Source organism: Parus major, chromosome Z (genome assembly GCF_001522545.3).
Source record: "Parus major isolate Abel chromosome Z, Parus_major1.1, whole genome shotgun sequence".
Classification (NCBI taxonomy): Eukaryota; Metazoa; Chordata; class Aves; order Passeriformes; family Paridae; genus Parus; species Parus major.
The window spans coordinates 41,715,776-41,736,517 of NC_031799.1; the positions used below are offsets into that span (position 1 = coordinate 41,715,776).

At 37.4% G+C, this 20,742-nt stretch overlaps 1 protein-coding gene across 2 annotated transcripts in view; it reads right to left on the reverse strand.

The window, feature by feature from the left end:
* The window catches only part of CDC42SE2 (CDC42 small effector 2), an 81,097-nt gene that overhangs the window by 59,468 nt on the left and 887 nt on the right, over nt 1-20,742 (reverse strand). Inside the window, exons 1-3 of one of the 2 annotated variants that reach the window (XM_015653534.2) lie at nt 20,671-20,742; nt 20,479-20,542; nt 6,568-6,632 (exon numbers count right to left, since the gene is read on the reverse strand). The gene's annotated coding sequence lies outside the window, so the exon portion shown is untranslated. The remainder of the gene's footprint in view (nt 1-6,567; nt 6,633-20,478; nt 20,543-20,670) is intronic. The other variant, XM_015653533.3, reaches the window with a different exon arrangement.

Sequence of the window (20,742 nt, forward strand, 5' to 3'; positions counted from 1 at the left end):
TAAACAAAAAAAATCTTAAGAATGGAAAGCATAACAGATAATCTACTACATTACAAAGCTTTGCTGAAATATATCTAAATGTTCACAAGCTAAGATGGTCACAGAAGATGTGGAGGAGCTAGATGGAGAACAAAATAAAGAGGGTATAGAAACAATTGTATTTATGAGAGAGCACTTGTTGGCAAAATCATTCTCTAGACTAGGTTATCTGAAGGTAAGTAGAATTATGACAGTGAGTTGTGTTTTACTTCAGCAGCATTCTGTTAACAATGAGAAATTTCAGCCAACTTCCATGAATTTGTTCTCATTACAACAAATAAATCAAGTAGTAACACATATATACAAACTAGTCTGGAGATCTGCACTTCACAATCAGTGCAGAGATTCATGTCACGGTGTGGCTTTTCATTTACTTGTCAAGTCACAGTCCATTAAATGGCAGAAAACATTCAATACAGCAGTCTCTCGTGGTTTCTCAAGTTAGGGCCCTTATGTTAGAAGCATCTCAAAACTCAGATGGAAAGTTAGGTTGCTAGATTATCAGAAGTGCCAAGTACCCAGCTTCCACTCACTGCCAGACAGATTTTTTTTGAGATGCAGGTGCTACTCAACTACAGATTTAGCTTGCAACTTTACAAATCAAACAATTCCTCTGGTGCTCCTGCCTCCCGGTACCTAATTACAATGCTTCTCTGTGACTCTCATCCCTCTTCTGCCTAAGGTAATTTTATATATATATATATTTATTTATTTATATTTTTATTTATGTTTGTATTTATGTGCTATAGCAAGTAACTATCACCCATGTAGTCTTCTTTCAGAGGAGGCATTTCACACTTCCTCCTTATCACAGTAAAAACACCTCTCCCACAGTACCAGCACTAGCTTAATTAGAATACTCTTAAAAGGGGAGCTAGGGCAGCCTTACTATCTAATTTTTTAATTCCCTCATGTTAACCAAAAACCAAACAAAAACCCTCTGAAGCTGCTGAAACTCCCCACTATTTTCCTGCCTGAGACAATTCAAAAGCAGCACTCCTCTTCTGCCTGTCAGTGGGATTTAAGGAAGTTCCAGCTTGAGGCCATCCACTCTCACAGGTCTTCCAACTGTGCACCAGCAAGTGAATGTGCCCAGGATGTACGAATGCATTTCAGCCTTTCAAATACCTCATACTTAAAGCCCAACATGGTTGACAAAGTAACTGTTGACAAATACTTTAAATGAAGTATAATAAGCCAGCACCAAACGGAAGGTCAGTCATGCATAACACACTCAGAGAGAGGCAGATCTATTATGCAACAGAAATAATGGAAATACCAACCTACTTACCCTTCCTCGCCAATTTACTCAGTAACAGAAAACATTCCTGGTAGGATTAATAACTGGGAATGAAGAAAGACTAGAAGGATTAAAGACTGATATACATTTCAATGCAGAGAAAGACTTAAAGACAAGATGTGTTTCTTTTGAATTGTCTCGGTTAAAAGAAGAAATTGAATTCTTGAAAAATCTAAAGCCACTACTTCATGCTAAAGGGGGCAGGAGCAGCAAGATATTGCTTCACTCATTGTATTCCAAAAAGAAAATTACATAAGTAAGTGATGTGTCATGGTAAGCCTAATATGACTTGAATGAAGCATATGCCATGAACCTGGATCAGTGTCTCCTAGATATATGGCAGGACCCAAATAGCCCAGTCAAACTATTCTGGACATGAGTAGACATGCAAACTAGGTCTCTGTGAAATAACAGAAAGGAACCAAGGAGTCTGTAAAATGTGCATGTCGAAAGCAAAACGTTACTAAAATTTTCAAGGCGGTGTTCTCAATCTGCGTGCTGAAACTACGAACAAGTGCATACTGGAACACATCACTCCTTCAAGGGACACAGATAAAACTGCTTCTCCTAATAAGGGAGTGCACAGTAAGCTGCACATAATGTTAAGAACAAAGCTAGAATATAATCCATTCTATGTCCTTCAGTGTGCCGTACCAAACTGTTGTTCCGAAAGACAGACTGCGAGACTATTTTGTGTGGCAAAGATGAACTTGAAAATTAAATTCTGCCATTAGCATAAGTCTGTTCATTACTTGCTCTTTCCTTCTTTATCCTAGATCATTCATATAGGAGAGAATAGGATCCTTTTATTTCCTTTCAAGAAAATGGACAGCTGCATGATTAGAAGCTCCACCCAGAATTCAAGAGCATTTAGATATGTTAATGAAACAAACAGATCTCCCCTGCTTGTGTTCACTTTCAGCCAGACTTTTCATAGGAGCTTTTCTCTGCCTCAGAGCTACCTAACTTACTACGTTTTAAGTATTTCAAGTAACTTCATGCTGCAGAATAGGAGCCCTTAATTCTTTAGTACCTGCAGTAATCTTATTTAAGTGTCTACCACCGACACACTGTCTGGAAGCTTTAGTGAACAGACAGCATCGCACATACAAATCTACAGAGAACAGTAAGCACTAAACACAGCAAGGACTATCAACACTCAGCCCAGGCTCTCCCATGAAACAGGATGCCGATGTTCAAGTACACCCAGGACATTCGTCCTTGGCATTCTCTCTGCAGGGAGCACTTTGTCCCAGACATTAAGTATTGAATGGACTTTGGGTCATTTTCGGTGGGGATGTAATTATACAAGGTGGAAAAAGGCAGAAATATATTCTTAAGCTTCTTGGGCTTTGTGCCATAACTACAAAATGGCAGACTTCTTCTGGTATAAAATCACGTATTAAAGAAAAAAATTTGATTTCAATGTACAGTGTAAGAGAGCAGGAAACAAGCTGTTTTTCAGGAAGTCTTATTTCCCGCTGTACATAAGATTAGTCAATTTAAGAAAATTATTATAGCACACAAGTTCCAGAAAGGAAAAAAATAAAATTCTTATAGAAGAGAACTACTCGATCTGTAATATGAAGTGGATTCTGTAGCAAATTAGAAGTATAATTATGAAACTCCAAAAATGAAAATCTCTCAGGTGTACTGAAATTCAGTATTTCGAATTACAGAAACTGGACATCATGCAGGTGTATTTCCCAGCATAATTCCTTTGTGGGTCTTGTGCTTTCCTTCTCTTCCCCATTATAGCACATAGGGGGAGAAACCATTTTAAGCATGTAATTTAGACATCAACCAATATTCCCTGCACACTTTTCTATCCTATTTTTTGTTTACTATTCTCTTCATACAGACAAATATAATGAAATTTGGTTTCCATGACTGCAATTCTCTTATTAACAGATCTTGATTCCAAGATGTTTTATGGTTTCCAATGCCACAAAGCTCCAGAGAATTTGTGCTTCATGTTCCACATACTGTGAAAAGTGAGAGCAAAAGGCCTGTGGACACATTAATATAGTTCAGGTGGATCAGCTGCGTTCTACCTTACAACACAAATAAAATGCAAAAAAAAAGCAAGGAAACATACAAGACATAATTGAGGTTTTGAAGATGTGTGGTTTTCTCTATGGTGACATCAAGATGCACACACAACATATGAACAGTCTACCAACATTTTAGGGTACGACTTCTGGATGCAAAAAGTAATGCAAGAATACTGCACCAGCTTTTAGTGCTAGACATGAATGTAACAAAGGCTTCCTTGCCTTAAGTGATTTACACTTCTGATGCTACCTTCACAAGAGAGAATTTTTTTTCCATCTTTTCCCTTACCCCAGTATTCTAGAACTTTAGTGAATTAGCAATATGAGGATGGAAAAATTGAGAAAAACAGGTTTTTGCTTTGGTGTTTTTCCAGATTTTTCAGTTTTCTCTAAACAGCTGGAAAGTGTATGTTTAAGAGTATCATGAGGCCAGATGAGGAATATACTAACTATGAAGAAGAGCCACAAGCCTAAATTCTTCTACTTCACATGACTGCAAGTAGATCCACAAAGCACATGGTCAGAGTCATGCAACAAAAAACCCTGGCAATGTGGACAAAGCTGAAAGTCCTGCCACACAAATGCAGTGAGGCAGGGAATAGAAAAGTTGCAGGGTTCTAGGCAAAGAGGCAGCAGGAAATGGTGCTAGAGCATTGTCCCATCACTACCTTACATTCTTTCAATTTCTGAACCTCAAAAACCTTAAGATAAATGAAGAAAAATATTAGGATCTAAGGCTTTTCTTTCTTTTTATTATTATTTTAATCTGGAATAGGCTACATCATAAGGTGTTTATGGAGATTTTACTGTCACCAACTTCACAGCTGCCAGCAAAGGCAAGTCAGGAAGGTTGTACTTCCCAATCTATGATTGAAGCTTCCTGCAGACACTCCTGGAGCTCCCACAGAAAGGCCAGCCAACAGGTTAGGAACACCCATTGCACTTGTTTCTGGAACAAGAATGAAATACACATATTTTTGTACTGCGGAGTTCTCTCTGCTTTCTGTCTGCTCCTGCTCCAGTGGGGATCACTGCTCACTGAACCACTGCTCCCTAAGTTATGTTTCTTCCCCAATTGCCTTCCTGCACCAATTGTCATCCATCCCTTTGCCCTCCTGCTGCTGTTTACAGTACAGCCCTTACTTATCTCTGGTTTTAAATACTGATCTTTTCCTCTGAGTCTTCTTCAAACAGGCATCATTATCATCTTTTACCTACCCTTATAATCCCTACACATGCTACCCAACTGCCTGCCTTCCTTCTTTCCCCTTCCATCCACCCTCACAGGATGGGATTTTTCTGCTTGTGAATTTTTAAGGGCTTGGCAGCTTTTAAAACTATTTTAAAATTACTTTAGGGTTGGGCTACTATTTCTTTCTTTCTCCCCTCTCCTGACAGAATCGGAAGGAGATTCCCCATCAGCACAGCCCACTCTCATTCTGCACTGGAACATTTTCTCACAGGGTGGGCAGATAAAACATCTGGGGATGCCCTGGAGCCCAGCAGCAAGCAGCAGGCCAGAGGAGGAGCCGCAGGGTCAGCAACAGAGACTGCAGCTTCTGCTCCCAGTGTGGGATGCCATTTACATTTCAGTTTCTCATGCTAATAATACAATCACCTTTCTGTCACATACTTCTCCAGGGTAAACTCCTGTGCAGACTTTCTTCCCCAGACTCTCTGGCAGAAACATTTTACAAACAAATAGTGAAATCAGAGCTAAAAAGATCAGGTTATAATGGAGAGGAAGTGCACAACATGAAGGATAAGCCCAAATATGTCTGGTATCGTCAGTCATACTGAAAACACTTCAGAGCTGTCAAAGGAACATGGGGGAAGGGAGACAGAAAGAATGAAACAGAAAATGTAACACTAACCAGTATTTTAAAATGAAAAATGTAATTTTACCAATATTTAAAAAAAATTCAGCACACTTTGAGGATTTTTAGGGTAAATCATCAATTTTTACTGCTGCTTGAATTACATACTAGATGAATGGTGATCAGAAGCAGAGAGTAAGGCAAAATAGAAGAAAGATACTTAGTTCCTGAAAAAGAAATTGACAACAAAGCCTGCAAAACCCTATATGGAGGATTTCTTCAATGTGTTTCACAAATTACATCTTTTTCTGAGGAAAAAGCATGTGTAAGAGATTTTTATGTATATTTCCTACGGTAGTAATATCCTACAGAACCCTTTTCCACCAAGTTCATTTGGATTTTTAGACAGCAAAATATGAAAACAGTAAAGAAATACATTAAAGGAGAACTACAAGCTTCTAAAATTAAAACTGGTGTGTAGCATTGAGCTCCCAAGAAATCATCAATAGTTTCAGGGTTTAAATGTTCCATTGGTATTAGTGTAATCCACAGCAATTAACCCTACATAAATGTGCTACAATCATTATCAATGACTGAAGTCAAATAGGAATAGATCTGAGAATTTTGGTGGAGGCAAATTCAGGTAATTAAAACCACTGGCTGTTCCTACACATTATTTAACACCACACCAAAGCAGATGTACTTGAAGGAAAAACTAGAAAGTAGTGAATTAAATCTGGATGGATCCTTAAAATCAGAGCAAACCAGGATAAACAACACTGTATTATATGGAGTTGAAAATTAAATTATTAAAGCCATGAAAGTTATTACACAAAGAGCACCAAAAGAATGTTGTCATCTTCTTATGTAAGAATTAGGTATTGGAGATCAATTTAGAAGCCTTAGTTGAAACAAAGGAAGCGAAATGTGAGATATATGTAATTAACAAATTCATCAAGCATTTTCTTTGGTAAGGAAATTGGGAAAACAAATCAAAGTGTATGTGGCTGCACATACCATGAATACCAGAGTCTGCTGGGGCAACAAGACAATGCTGTCAGAAATAGTTTGTCAAATTTATTGAGCATTACAAAGTACCTGGGCCTCCTATAATATTAGATATGAACATTAATATATTTTTATTATGAGCACAAAGAACACTTGAATATCCTAAGTCTGTTGGAATTCTTATCAGAGGCTGCACAGAGTTCACAAGAGGTGCCACGATACCACATTCAATCTTAGTAAGCTTAAAATCTGTACCCTGCTTGGGTGGTTTTGGTATCACAATAAATATTTATAGATCTGTCAATGCATCAATGTTTAAAGTGAAAAGTAAACTGAAAGTATTACCTACCTGAATTTCCCAACTTCTGTTACTTTCTTCAAGCAGCAAGTTCTTCAGTGAAGATATCCCCAATTCTAGACAGTGAGGAAAAATGGAAAAAACAGCATTAAGTTACTATCTGTTACAGTACCTAATCCAAACAATTTAGTGAAGAGCAATGTAACTTCACAGTTCCAGAAAAAAAAACAGCTACCAAGAGGGAGAGTTAGAAGTTCCTCAAGGTTTCTCCTTTGCAAAGTGTCACAGGTGTCAGAATGACTGAGCTACTTCCACTTGTGAATGATCTCAAGGATTATGACTACCTTGTTTACAGCAGTGCTGAAAGAAACTTTTGCTCACTTGTGCACTCTCAGGTCCTCTTAATTCCTATACCTCAGTATGTTTATGCACTGTTTAAAATATATAAATAATTTTTATAGATATACATATGTTTGACATAGTTAAATGAAGTAAATAAGGAGTATGGGTACAAAAGCAGTACCTACTTAGCTCTGGCTGCTTCCTTTGCCAGGGTCAGACTTTTATATTAGCAGGGCTGTGTGGGAATTATATGTATATTCCAACATTATTGTTCCAAGATTAGCTAGCAACCTCTCTTAGTGATCAGATTTCAAATTACTGGTAATTCCAGGTAGTTCAGGGAATAATTGTTTTGTACTAGTTCCCCATAAAAATGTGTAACTTGGCAGTTAAATGACACGAAGTGTGTGAGGTTTAGCAAACAAGTTTGTTACTGAATCATGTCCACATTTGTTACTGAGTTCAGCAGTTCTCAGTAAAAGGAAGGATTGCAAGTACTGCAGTCAGTAACAGAAAGGAAACACATTTATAAGAGCTGGCTCTGAGTGACAAGAACCACTGCTACTTGAAGTTGCAGCAGAATATTTAGTGCTGTTAAACCTTTATTCAAAAAAACCCAACCCAAACAAACCAGAACACCAAGATATTCACTGAGCATCCACCTGCAAAGACAGTCATGATGGCATTGATACATCAGAAATGGATTTCAAAACAGACAGAAGACTTTAGGAAAGTTAAAAAAACCAAACAATCAAGTTCACACTTCAAATGTGCATATAAAAATAAGGTAAATGTGGTAGCAAATGAAATTTTTTACATTTCCTGTGCTAGACAGGGCAATGTTTTGCAGATTTTACTAAAGTAACCAAAACAAACCGAAACAATCTCTCCCCAAAAAAGCTCCACCTCCCTATTACACTTGACATCCCCAATGTTTTAACCTTCATGCTTTATGGTGAGACATTCACTTGCTGACTTTTACTGGGGAGCTTTTTTATCATATCTCAGCCTTTCCTTGCTCACAATCTAGGGAACAAAGTCTTATCTTTCTTCTGAGACTGACATAAGACAGATTTAAAAAGTAAAATTAAGGGGTTTTTATCTTTACCCATGTAGTTGTCAGAAAAATTATGGACTAGAAACAAAGAGCTAAGGCAGATGAGAGCAGGTAAAACAGACTATAAATGCAGAAACATGGTAAATTAAGAGAAAAATGTTGTGAAGGAAAAGGGGCAAACTTGTCTGCATAGCATTACATGTCAAGAGCTATGAAAGTCCAATATGAAAGCAAATAAAATCCTTAAAGCCAGAAAGGCAAGCACGTCTTTTTAGAGTAGATGTCAATTTAGTAAGAGAACTGTCATTGAAAGTTAGCTACCTTCTAGTTAAAGACTCTATGAACAATAAATATCTGATACATTGATAGGAGAAACAAGTAATTTAGCTGTAGTTAAACCCAGACCTCCTCACTCAAATGCAATGCAACTGAAAGCAAAGCAGAGAAAGATTCATATTAATAAATTTTACTGAGAGAAAACTGCCTTATGAGAAATTAGCAAAGAGAACACAATAATAGCACACATAACATCCGAAGCATGTAGAGACCAATTCTGTATAAACAATTTAAATATGTAATAACATTTATACAAATGAGCTAACAGTAGATATAAGAATATCTCTATTTACAATCTCTAAGCCAAATGTCTTCCTCCACCCCTCTTCTTAAAGAAAAACAGACTTCAAGACTTTCCTAAAGACTTTTAGAATGTCCTAAAGACATCAGAAATCTAGGGCCATGCCGTAAGAGGAGCAGGACAGAAAAATAAAAGTCATCCTTGTACAATAATATCTTAAAAAGCCAGTCACAAATGAGATGATCTGGACCAGTGGCTGTAAGTCATCATGTTACAGCTATTTAGAATCCCATATGTATGAAGCCTGTAGACTAAACCTACATCCTAATGGACAATTTAATTAACAAAATCATTTCTATAAATGGTAGACTTCTGGCTTGAAAGCCTATTAAGTGACAGCAGAGTGGAAAAAGTAGCTGTTTGCAGGTACTGCCAAGGCACACTACTAATCAAGCTGTGCCAACTTTCTATTAACTCTGGACAGCTTACTGCAGACTTGCCCACATCACATTCATTAAAAACACCAATTATAACAGGCATTTGTCTAAGTGGTACCATTTGTGTGAGAATGTGAAGCTGTAGATTTGTTTGAAGCCTTGTTTTCAAACCTTTATTTCTAAATAATAATTACATTACTGATTTAACCAGTTACAAGAAATCAATAATGTTGCCACATTAACAAGTGATTTCACTTTCATCCTGATATTATCTGCTCAGATGACTTATTTTACTTAGTCCATTCCAGCTTACATGTCACATTAGCCTTTCGTGAGGAGTTCACTACAAAACCTGTGTATGAAATCAAAGATGACAAAAAATAAATCAATATCGTAAATTACATACGGGTTCTCTTAGAAAAGTGAAATATATCTATTCGTTCAGTGCTTCTACTGAATAGAGACACATTACTTTAGAGAACCTCAATATCAAAGAAGTATATTTTAGTGGAACAGCAGTGGAAACATCATAACCATCAAAAGTATTGAGAAAATTAATTTTGCTATTCCTAAGTATCAAATTCAGAAAGTAAAATCATTAGTGTAGCTCCGTAACATTTTCTAAGTTGTTTTCCAATTACACAAAACAGGTTGAAATTTGATACAGAACTTGAAAACACTACACATGTACAGTGTAAGTTTTAAAAATGTATTCCTACCATAAAGAAAAATATTTTCTAAATTAAAGAGCCCATGAATTTACAATACATGAACAGTTAAATAGCCTGCAAACAATTCAGTCCTGTCCATTGGAAGAAAAAACCCAGAGGGCTTCAGCAGTTTCACTGTTTTATCCACTAGAAAATAAAAATTTAGAAGTTTGCATTGGGTTTCACTGTTTTCCTTAGAACTTTTTCATCCTTTTGAAAGCTATTAAAAACAAGAATGGAAAAAATACCAATGCTTAATTTTTCACCTAAGTAATTTTTATCTCCATAGACATACACCATATATACACACAGATTTACAATCCTCTTTCTATTCTAGGCAAAGGCAAAGTACATACATACATACAGCCCACAGAGCATATTTTAGTATTTCACTGTGAAGCTTGTAACTGATACAGCAATTAATTACACAGAAAGACCCACAATGAATGAAGTCCGTGAAATGTCAGTGAGTTTAGAGCTGTTCATATTTGGCACCAAAACAGCCATAAGGTATACAACATTAAAGATAAGTTGAAAAACATTGTCAAGTTCATTTTAATTTCTCCCACTCCTATCAGAGGAATACAAATCTCAAAATTAGAATATTTTGAGAAAATACAATGCTCAAAATTAGAATCCTAGTCTAGAAAACAAACTAGAGATGGAGTTTACATTTAAGATATGTCTTTAGGAGAAAGACACTGTTTCTTTAGGAGAAAGATACTTTATTCACCAACTATACAAGACTATATACTATACTATACACCAACTATACTAGAGGACTTGGGACAGTAGCCTACTTAAACTTACCTCAGAATGCATTTTCTTCACTTCAAACACTGTTCTCAAGATTGTCTTAGAAGATAACAACATCAAGACATCTCAATACTTCATAATGTTTGCATTTTTCTTGGTTGGCCTCCAGAAATAACCCCAAGTCAGAAAAATAAATAAAAATCAAATAATTTTCCCAGAAACTAGCAGGAGTAAGACACACAGATGACTGGTGTTCTGGTCATGTGTATCTCTACTGGCATCAGGCTTTCCTGTTTCTTCTCTTTCTAAGGAAATTCCTTGGATCATCAGAGACACACATACCTGCTTTAGAAAATGAACACATAACACTCTACGGAGAAGACTTGAAAGGTACCCTGAGAGGTATCTGCTTCTGAAGAAGCAGAAACTCTAGAAATTCAGCTATGTAAAGGGTGAAACCTTCCATTTCACTTTAATTAGACACACTGAATTTTGAGTGTGGAGAAACTCAATATGCATTACAAATTTTGAGAGGCAAAAACCTTTCTAAAGTGAAAGAAAAAGTACCTGTGTACTAATATTTTTTTCTCAGATGATTATACTACCATAGAGGCTTTTCTTTTTTTCTAAGAAGTAGGAGGAAGATGCATTTAGTGGCGTGCTTTTCAGAGCATGTACTTTGTTTTCACACCTGCCAATACAGACTTAAAAAACCTATCATGAGTAACTTCACTGATTCATCAGATAAAGCATGTATTTAATCTTTTTCTTCGAAATCTAGTATGAAGAATCCCTTAGCTGTCTGCTTTAAATCACTCAGGTGACAATCAACCTGTGCGCTACTACAGATCTTGTATGTAACAGAAGTAGACAGGTCAAGGGAATGATGAAATGAAAAAATCCCACCCAAAAATACAACAGTTCACTGTCTGAAGTCCTACTGACCCTCAAGTTTTGTCTTTTAAAGAACTAGAAAGAGAGTTTAGTGGACAGTAAATATCTTCCTCCTCAAAAAGCAAAAAAGGACCTAGCAAGTCACTAGATATACAAATGATTATGCTGTGTACACAGTGACGTTCAGCCCTCGCAAAAACAGCCATGAAAAAACAGCTTGTTTTCCTAAGGCAAAGACTGTCAAAGTCATCACTTCCCACACTTTCACTCTCAAAAGGAGGCCTGGCATTTTGAAGGAAAAATATCACAGTAATAAATGCTATTACTATGACAGACTGCGTACAACAAGCGAATAGCTTTATAAAAACAAAATGCACCAAGTAACGTGAATGCACACACAGATGGCTCAGATTTCCAGATGACCTCCCAAGTTCAGGACAGTCTGAATGTTCACGTCATGCCAGGCTAGTAACTCTGCTCTACTGGAGGCAAAGGCAGCTCTGGTGAACCTCCTGACTCATCTGAACTCTGATGCAGAAAAAGAATCTCAAGTCCCCATCCTTGGTTGTTTTACTACAACGTTTCTCTTTGTAATGAGAGAGTTAAGAAGCCCACTCTCTCAGGCCATCTAACGAAAGTCATAATAACTTGGTCTGCATTTTGAACCCATATCAATGCCTATCATTCTCAATAGCAGTGGGTCAGTATTTTTAAACTAGTAAGTTATTACAAGTAATCAAAATTTCATAGAATCATAAAATATGCTGAACTGAAAGGGAACTACAAGGACCATCACCCTACTCCTGACCCTGCACAGGACAGCCACGAGAGTCACACCATGTGCCCAAGAGCACTGCCCAAACACTTCTGGACTCTGTCAGGCTTGGTGCTGTGCCCACTTCCCAAGAACCAGCCACAGGTAAAAAACTAGGTAGAAAACCTTTTCCTAATATCCAGCTTAAACCTCTCCTAGGACAGCAGCTTAATACCATTTCCTAGGGTCCTGTCACTGGTGATCACAAAGATCAATAACTGCTGCTCCTCTTCCCCTTACAAAGAAGTTGTAGATGGCAATGAGGTCTCTGTCTCTCCTCAGTCTCCTGCAGCCTCAGCAAACTGCATGACCTCAGCCTCTCCTCATATGGCTTGTGCTCTACATCCTTCACAGCCTTCATTGTTCTCCTACTTTGAGATTTGAGACAAACAATATAGTAATGGGGAAAATAAATTATTCTTCATCCAAGTCTCCAATTTTCCCAAGTTCATTTAGACTACTGAAGTAAAGAGACAAGAAAAGTCAGCTTTTAACTTTTCTCTTGTCCACTTTTCCTACAAATTCATTTACAAGTTTATCTGTCGCCAGCACTAAGGACAATTAACAACAAGTTTCAGAACAGAACACAGTTCTTCTTTACAAAAAAAAAAACCACAACAAACCTAAACTTGCATTGATGATGCTTCAGAACTAATTCTGTGTCTGAGAAAACAATTGCAAGCACAAAAGAATCCAAATATGCTTAACCAAGATCAAGCACCTTAAACTTTCACAGTGCTTTGGCAAAAATCACCAGGACAAGCACTATCAGTAATAAGTGCTCTTGGTAGATATCTCTAGCAAGACTTTTAAGTCTATCTGTAAGTTCTCAGAGAGGGAAGAAAGAAATTGCGGAGCTGCTTTGCTAGTTTACAAGATTATCGTATGCCATTTTCTGAAAAGAAAATAAATTCCATAATTACCTATATCTGATTATTTCAGAAACTTATTTAAAAATTATTTCTGATTGTTTCAGAAACACACACACACAAGAAGATTAAAAATCGGACAACAAGGGCTTTTAATTCCATCATATTACTTTGTTTTTAATTAAGCAAAGAACATGCAGTCAAAGAACACGCATGTCAAAGAACAAGCAGTGCTAGTCCACTGAGCATATGTAATATTAACAGATTCTGTTAATGCAGATTCCAAGTAGCCTTCCTCCCACACACACACACGCACATTACCATGGTGATTTGCAAAACTTGCTGCCTGGGACTTCAGAACAGTGCAGCATTTGAAATGCCCTCAGCATCTTTGAAGAGATGCAAACACAAATTAAGTTACATTTTAAAAGACAGTAAGTCACAAATAGTATGATAAAAATATCTGTACAGAAGAACACTGACAGAAATATCTGAATGTGATCTCAACCAGTAGAAACAAAAGCAACAAAGCTTTGAGATCACACTTTCTGTCCTTGAAAGAAAAAGAACAAAGTTTAAGAATTTGAAAAAAGAGGTAGCATATATGCAGTATAAAAAGCATAACCTAGAATCACCCATAACCTCTGTCAATATTTGAGTACCTATCTGATCTATGGAAGTGTCACTTTCAGAAAAACATATTTTCATTAACGGTATTCTTAATTTACATACTATTTCACTAAAATGCACACTCATTTGGACTATCACAGGTCTGCGCCTCTTCTGAGTTTCTCCCAAGCGGGATCACTCTTGATGCAATTTCCTTTCATTTATTACCATTTTCAACTGAACTAAATAGTAATAAAAAAAAAAATCTTAAGAAATAAGGATCATCGTACTGTGAATACATACATATCCTGACACACAGAGGACAAAGGACTGAGAGCGAAGGTGACAACTGTGCCCCAACCAAATAATAAATAAGTTAAAATCAAATCCACCACAACCTCCAGTATCTTTATTTTTCTGTATATAAACTGATAGTGCTCATACTTTGGCTTGTAAGCACCTCTGGATACAACTACCTGCAATTCTACTGAAGAAACACAAGGAATAAGACTCCACCGTAATTGCTAACTGCTGGCTGAAGGCCAGTACCACCCTTGCAAATGCATTCTTGCAGAGATGCAGCTAACTTGCTTTGCAGACTTTAAATTGTAATGAATTTAGGATCTCAATGAAAGCTTCACCACTAATTTAATCATAGACAGGGTTTGACCTGCAATGATTAGAGCTGAAAGGAGTCACCACTCTTGGTGACTTTCCGGGAAAGGCCTGTGCTAAGTGAAAGTGCCACTTAACAATCATTCATGGAAAATAAAGGCACCACTGCAGGGATTTAGAGGCTGTTCTACAGAAAAAGCTTACAGGAAGCTTGGATACAGCAGACCCTAGACTCTGTTCACAACAGAGTGAAACTGTCTGTACTGACATACTGCCACTTCAAATTCACCTCAATACAATTTCAAGGTGATCTGAGATTGTTGAAGGGTATCACAAGGCTTTGCCAATTACAAATCAGCTTAGAACAAAACTGGGTACAGGTGTTAAGAAATAGCAGAGCTGAGCACACGTAGATATATCCTTCTAAAAAGTCCCTCTTTCAACACTGAAATAAAGACTTGATTACACAGCAAACCCTGGCTGTACCACTAGACATGCTCCTACTGTGGGCACATCACTTACACATTTCTGCAAGATGAAGCTTTCATAGGACAAAACCAACTAACCAATCAAAAAGAAGTAAAATAACAGAATGCCTCAAAACTTGCTTCCCATTACCTCTGCAAATTACTTCTTGCATATGCTTGAGGACAAGACTAAAAATATCAAATGAGGAAGGAGTGCATGAAATACCAAAAGTAACACAATTGGTGAAGATTACTCCATGCTCCCTTCTTCCTCACCTTGAAATTAGATGTTACTTAAAATACACATTTTTAGCCTTTCTTCCAGTCTACGGTACACTGACTTCTTGAATATGTCTACACCAAATAAAATGGGTAAACTCCTATTTCTTAAATAATTACATGTAATTTTGGCTGGAGGAAACAGCTTCTACTCTATCTCAAAATCTGCTTCTACAGTTCAAGTGAACAGGACTACTTAACTTGAAACTACATTCTTACATCAATTTCAGTTTTCTTTAACTGTATCAAGGCAGAACAAACTTTATAAAACTCAGCTTACTAGAAAAGAACTTCAGTGCAAATATACCAGGGCAAGACACCATTCACTTGAAGGGTTAAGAGAAGAAATGGGTACCTGAGCTCAAGTGAAAAATTGTTCTCAGGAAGCTTTAAAGGAGTAGGTAGAATTCCTCTAGCAAATGGTGTTTGATGCTAATAGCTGCATCACATGGGGCCAATTAAAAGAGATGTTATCAGACAGCACAAGATTTATTGAATATGAGCTGTAAAGATAAAAGCAACCAATAAACGTAACATGACACTTTCTGCATATAATATTTCAGTGCTAAGCAGTGTGACTGTTTTGACAAGGAAGCCAGATGCAAATTAGCAAAGTCCTATTTTTGCTTGAGATTTGAACAGTTGGTCTCCAAATTCAGTGAGTGAGTACAAAAAAGATGATTAAAGGTCCCACTCCAAAAATGAAGCATGGGGAAAGTATACCAAGCCCATACAAAGATAAGCCAGAAAAAGGTACTAGATTTAAGACAGAATTCACAAAACTCAGACTAAAGACACACGTTTGTTTTTTCTATGAGGACAACTGGGATTTTAACTGGGGAGGCTTTGGTGACAACACATTTTCTATTCTGTGAAAACAAAGTTTTCCGAAGGATACATTTTTGAACTCTTTGTAATAACTGATAAAGTTCAAGGCAGTCAGAAAAAAATAGGCTGAGTTGTACAGTGAAAGTACAAGATACCAAAATATGCAGCAAACCATGATGCAGTCTGCAATCAGTTACTTGGTTCATGCACAGTTTTGCCCTTGTACTGTTTATATATTGATAAAACAAATAGCTCTCTTAGCCTAAATGGCTAGAGATACTTACAATATTTTATCCCTGCTTGCCTAAAGCACAACTCAAAGCACTCTTAACTGTTTAGCTGTGAAAAATTATTAGGTCACAGAGGGCATCTCCATGTGCAATACTCTCCCAGCATTACAAGCCCCTTACTGTTTAGATCAAAGTTTCTCCTTTTCTATAAAGATGAACTGCATTTTCTCCTCCAGCACCTCTTCCCCAACACAGAGCCATTGGTTTATGCAGCACAAACAAACCTCATCACAAGCCAGCAAACTTCTGTTACAATTTATGGTAAATTTATGGTGGAGAAATTGTTCAAACTCTGTCCAGTGAAGAACTGAGGTAATTGTTATCTAATAACTGGGGTATCAGATCCAGGGCTCAGGTAACTGCAACTCAATAGACCTCTGACATTACTAGATGTCAGCCTCCAATATGATACCTACTTTCAACATCAGCCAAATAAGTAAACCATTGCAGACAACTCACAGAGACCTATTTCAGTTTTTCACTGAATATAGTTTAGCTGTAACACAGAAGCAAGCTGTGTAGCAGCTCCTAGCTCTTCAGGCAGTGCAATCAGCAGCTTGCTTTCTCCCATGCATGGCTCATGCACTACTGCACATGCAGACAGAAGGTACCACGGAATCACAGAATATGCTCAGTTGGAAGGGACCCCCAAGGATAATGAAGCCCAGCTCCTAGTCACTGCACAGGACATCCCCAAGAGTCAGCTCTCCCTCCGAGTCTCACAACAAATATTGCAAATCTGACCGAACAGAAAACTAAATAAATTAGAAGAGGAAGTCAATAAAGTTCAGTTATGTTTCCAGGAAGAAGCCTGCAAAACCTGCTGACAATTGCATTGACACCTTACGTCCTCCTCCTTATACCTTCTTCCTAAGCTGTTCTGTTAATGTGATACTGACAAAACACAAGTAAGACTGCTTTGAAGTAGGTCTGCACTCCCTTAACTTTGCCTTCTAAATGGGCAAGAGAGCTCCTCTTCCCCTTGGAGTTGAGGTGAAGCAGTCAACAGAAACTACTGCTCCTCTTATGACTACCCTTGGTCTAGTAGTTTCGTCTCACACATCCACTCTAAGCACACACAAAACATTCAATTTGAGAAAGACAGAAAGAGTCCTCAGGCAGAGTTACCCATTTATGTAACAGCATTGAGCCAAGACCTCTCCTAGGACACTCACCAACGTCATTTTCTTAACATTCCCTTTGCTACTTAATAGGCAGCTTTCTCACTGCTAAACTCCCTCTTCAATCTGCCCTTTATGCAAAGCCCCCACTTAAACATGTTCATTGCAGCTGTTTGAGTGCTCTCTTACCCATGCTCAACTGCTTCAGGTTGCTTCTTCCTTGAATTCCTCATCATTTCTTAACATTTCTAGTCGTACAATAAAATGAGACACTCACCATGCAAGGCAGACTTGCTTCATCAAAACAACATGAAACCTTTAAGTGACCATGAAATAGTCAAAAGCCTCTCTTCAGATCAACTGATGTTCTTTAAAGAAAAATTAATCCAATCCACCCATCTCAAGACCAGCATCCTCCAGAGCAGCATTCCCCGTCTCCCCTTTATTTTCCTCCCAGGCTCGGTTACAGAAAGGAACACCATGTGCCTGGTTTTCTAGTGCATCTATACCTAGTCTATTCAAAAAAATAAAATAATTTATTTCTGCAGCCATGACATACACTTTGCCTCAGTACTTTTTAACACAAAAGTAATACAGCAGCTATAATATTAAAATAACTCCTTCATGTTAACCCTGCTAAGTATACTTTGAGCGTTGACAAAACTGGATTAGAAGACAGGCCTTCATGAATGTTTCAGAATATTTAAGAAAGCAATTCTCTCACTTTTAAAGTATGAAAACAGTGACTGACACTTTCACAACACCCTAAATTTCTTTAAAACTCTTTTATTCGCTATACAATACGCCTATTTTAGAACTAGGAGACACAAGACAGCTAATATTAAACAGATATGGTAGTAACAAACAGATTTTGATGAATATGGCATGAGGAACAAGGGCCACACTCGCCTTCACCCACTTTTGCTATCTGTATGCACAGAGAGGTGTAGAAAGAGAAACACACACCCAGGGGTAAGGCGGTAACCAAAGATAAGTGTTTACATATGTTTACATAAGGCAACAGTCTATAATGCTTGCTAGAATCATACCTAGGAAAAACATGGATTGCACTAATGAATTATATGCTAATCTGCTATTCACTACCTAGACTGAGGCTGGCAAGTGTAATCAAGGGCTGCAACTGAGTTGCTGGAAACTAATTTGAATAGGCAAAGCATATCACTCAAAAGTGAAAATTAGTCACATTTGAATTCTATCCAAGCACTCACAGACACTGACCAGAACCCAGTGGGTTTCTGTCCAGAGCTAAAACAAAACATGACAAAGTACGCAAAACAGACTGGTACAAGATTTTCCTTAGCACTATGGTATGCTAAGTTTACATTTAATTTGTCAAGCTAAGTTCACTGAAAATGAAAGTAACAACAAAAAAAATTCAACAGGAGCAGTATCTCCAGGGAGTACTTCAACACTGGGGTTATTTTTTTCCATTATTGAATAATTTAATTTCACATTATGCTTCATAACTAAAAGGTAGGTCTATAAATCACATTAAGCAAAGCAAGTATCTCAGTGCTATTCCTAATAGTTTGAAAACAATATTCTGAACTTCATGAGAATGCCACCTCAAAGATGTATCACAGAAAGAAGTATGTCCTCCTTGTTAGTGGTGTGAAGTATTTTTCTAATAGTGCACTATAATTCTAGTGAGGAGAAACTCAGGAGGCAAAAAAGAAGCCCCTTCATGCCCCACCTCAGGATGAAAAAATCTGGCAAAAGTATCTTAAGGGTATGTGCAAGCTTGCTCAAGTAAATGGGTGTTACTCCTCAGCAGTGGACAATTACAGCAACAACTGCTGATTAACACTATTTCACCATCAACAACCATTACCCCTAGAAAAGCAACTTCTTGCTGGGGAAAGAGATTAAACGAGACATTTAATCCTTCTTATTTACTGTTACAGCTCCATGACACATAATCTGATTTTTTGAAACCATTTTAAGGTTAATTTTTTATCACTGCAATGAAAGCTCTGATATACTGGTTAAAAAAGGCACAGTAAAATATACAGAAAGAAAGTTAGAACATACACTCACTTTCTCATCTACTTTCCCTGTTCCTAAATAATTTTTTTTTATTTTTTTTTTTAACATGACGGGATATTTGAAACATTTCTAAATGTCTTTTCTCTACTGGGATCAGTCACTATGTCCTCAAGACTTCCCACAGACCACCACACTGCACACCAAGCCAAAACACTCGCATCATCAGAATTACTAGCAGGCTTCAAAAGAAAATTATTTTGTATGGTTGTAAGACAGCACAAGTAAATTAACAATTATTTTTTTTGTCAAAACAGCCTCTGAATAAAAGATAATTCAGCTAGTATTTCTGGGCAAGCTACATATAGCAATGGTTTCAGAGATCTTGGTATCTCTGGTGCACAAATGCCATATAACATTAAATGGACTGCATGAAGTAATTTGCAATCTATACAACTCTGGCCTAGGTATAGAGAAACTCCACCAGGAAATGTCTTGCACACTGAAAAGCTCATACTTGTGACTCATAAAGTCACTTTAGATGCCCAGACAGCTATGTCCAGGTTCCAGCTTCTCACTCACGCTAATGGGAGAACCCAAATTTAAAAAAGCAGTGATGTGCCTATTGACACACAATGAAGTTGTATGTATATAATAAATTTGTACAGTGAATTATCTCATTGCTTATTTGATCTGCGACTTATTTCATTTGTGGCTTGATCACGTCCTGCAATTTCACCTACAATAGTCCCTTTGACCCTTCAAAAAAATAAAAAAAAAATTACAGTAGAAATTTAATATTTAATTACATCTTTCAAAAATGCATCTATATTTTAACACTGCAAAAAACAACTCAGAAATATATCTGTACCTTCAAGGAGCTGCAATTAATCAGATTACCTAGATAAAATACTTGACTAAATATGCCTTATGACTGAGGAAAAAAGAAGCACCTAATCTCAGCTATTTCAGTCAAATATAGGGAAACACACTAGTACTACCCTGATGGGTATTTCCTATACACTGATTTAAGTCTAAAAGGCGGCTGTCGGCCCTGGAGGATTAATTAAGACCCATCACTATAACCATACATAAAGCGAGCACTTAAGGCATCACTTTCTCACAGATTTTCTTTACTTTTCTATTTTTTGCAGTCTAGAAGGGACGTATATATGCAACAGGCACGAGAAGTCTGCCTAGGGTCTCACTTAAATGACTTCTCAAGTTTTTATCTCGTAGGCATGAAATTATCATTCATCAATCCAAGTTCAGAAACAAAACTGAAAAACTTACAGTTTAATGCATATCCAGCTTCAGGTAAATGTCACAGGGCCTCACGCTCTCCTGGAGCGTTCTCCTATGGAAGAGTTACAATTCTGGTAAGCGCACAGGGTCACACACACAGAGTAACTACCTGGAAACCACACGCTCTGCCCAGCAGACAAGCGCCACATTTCAAAGAACCGCTGTTAAACGCTAATTTACCTCTCTAGACGCGCACGAAAGTCACTGCTGCTACACCCGGGCGCCCTCCTTCCCCTGCGCGGAGGGCCTTAC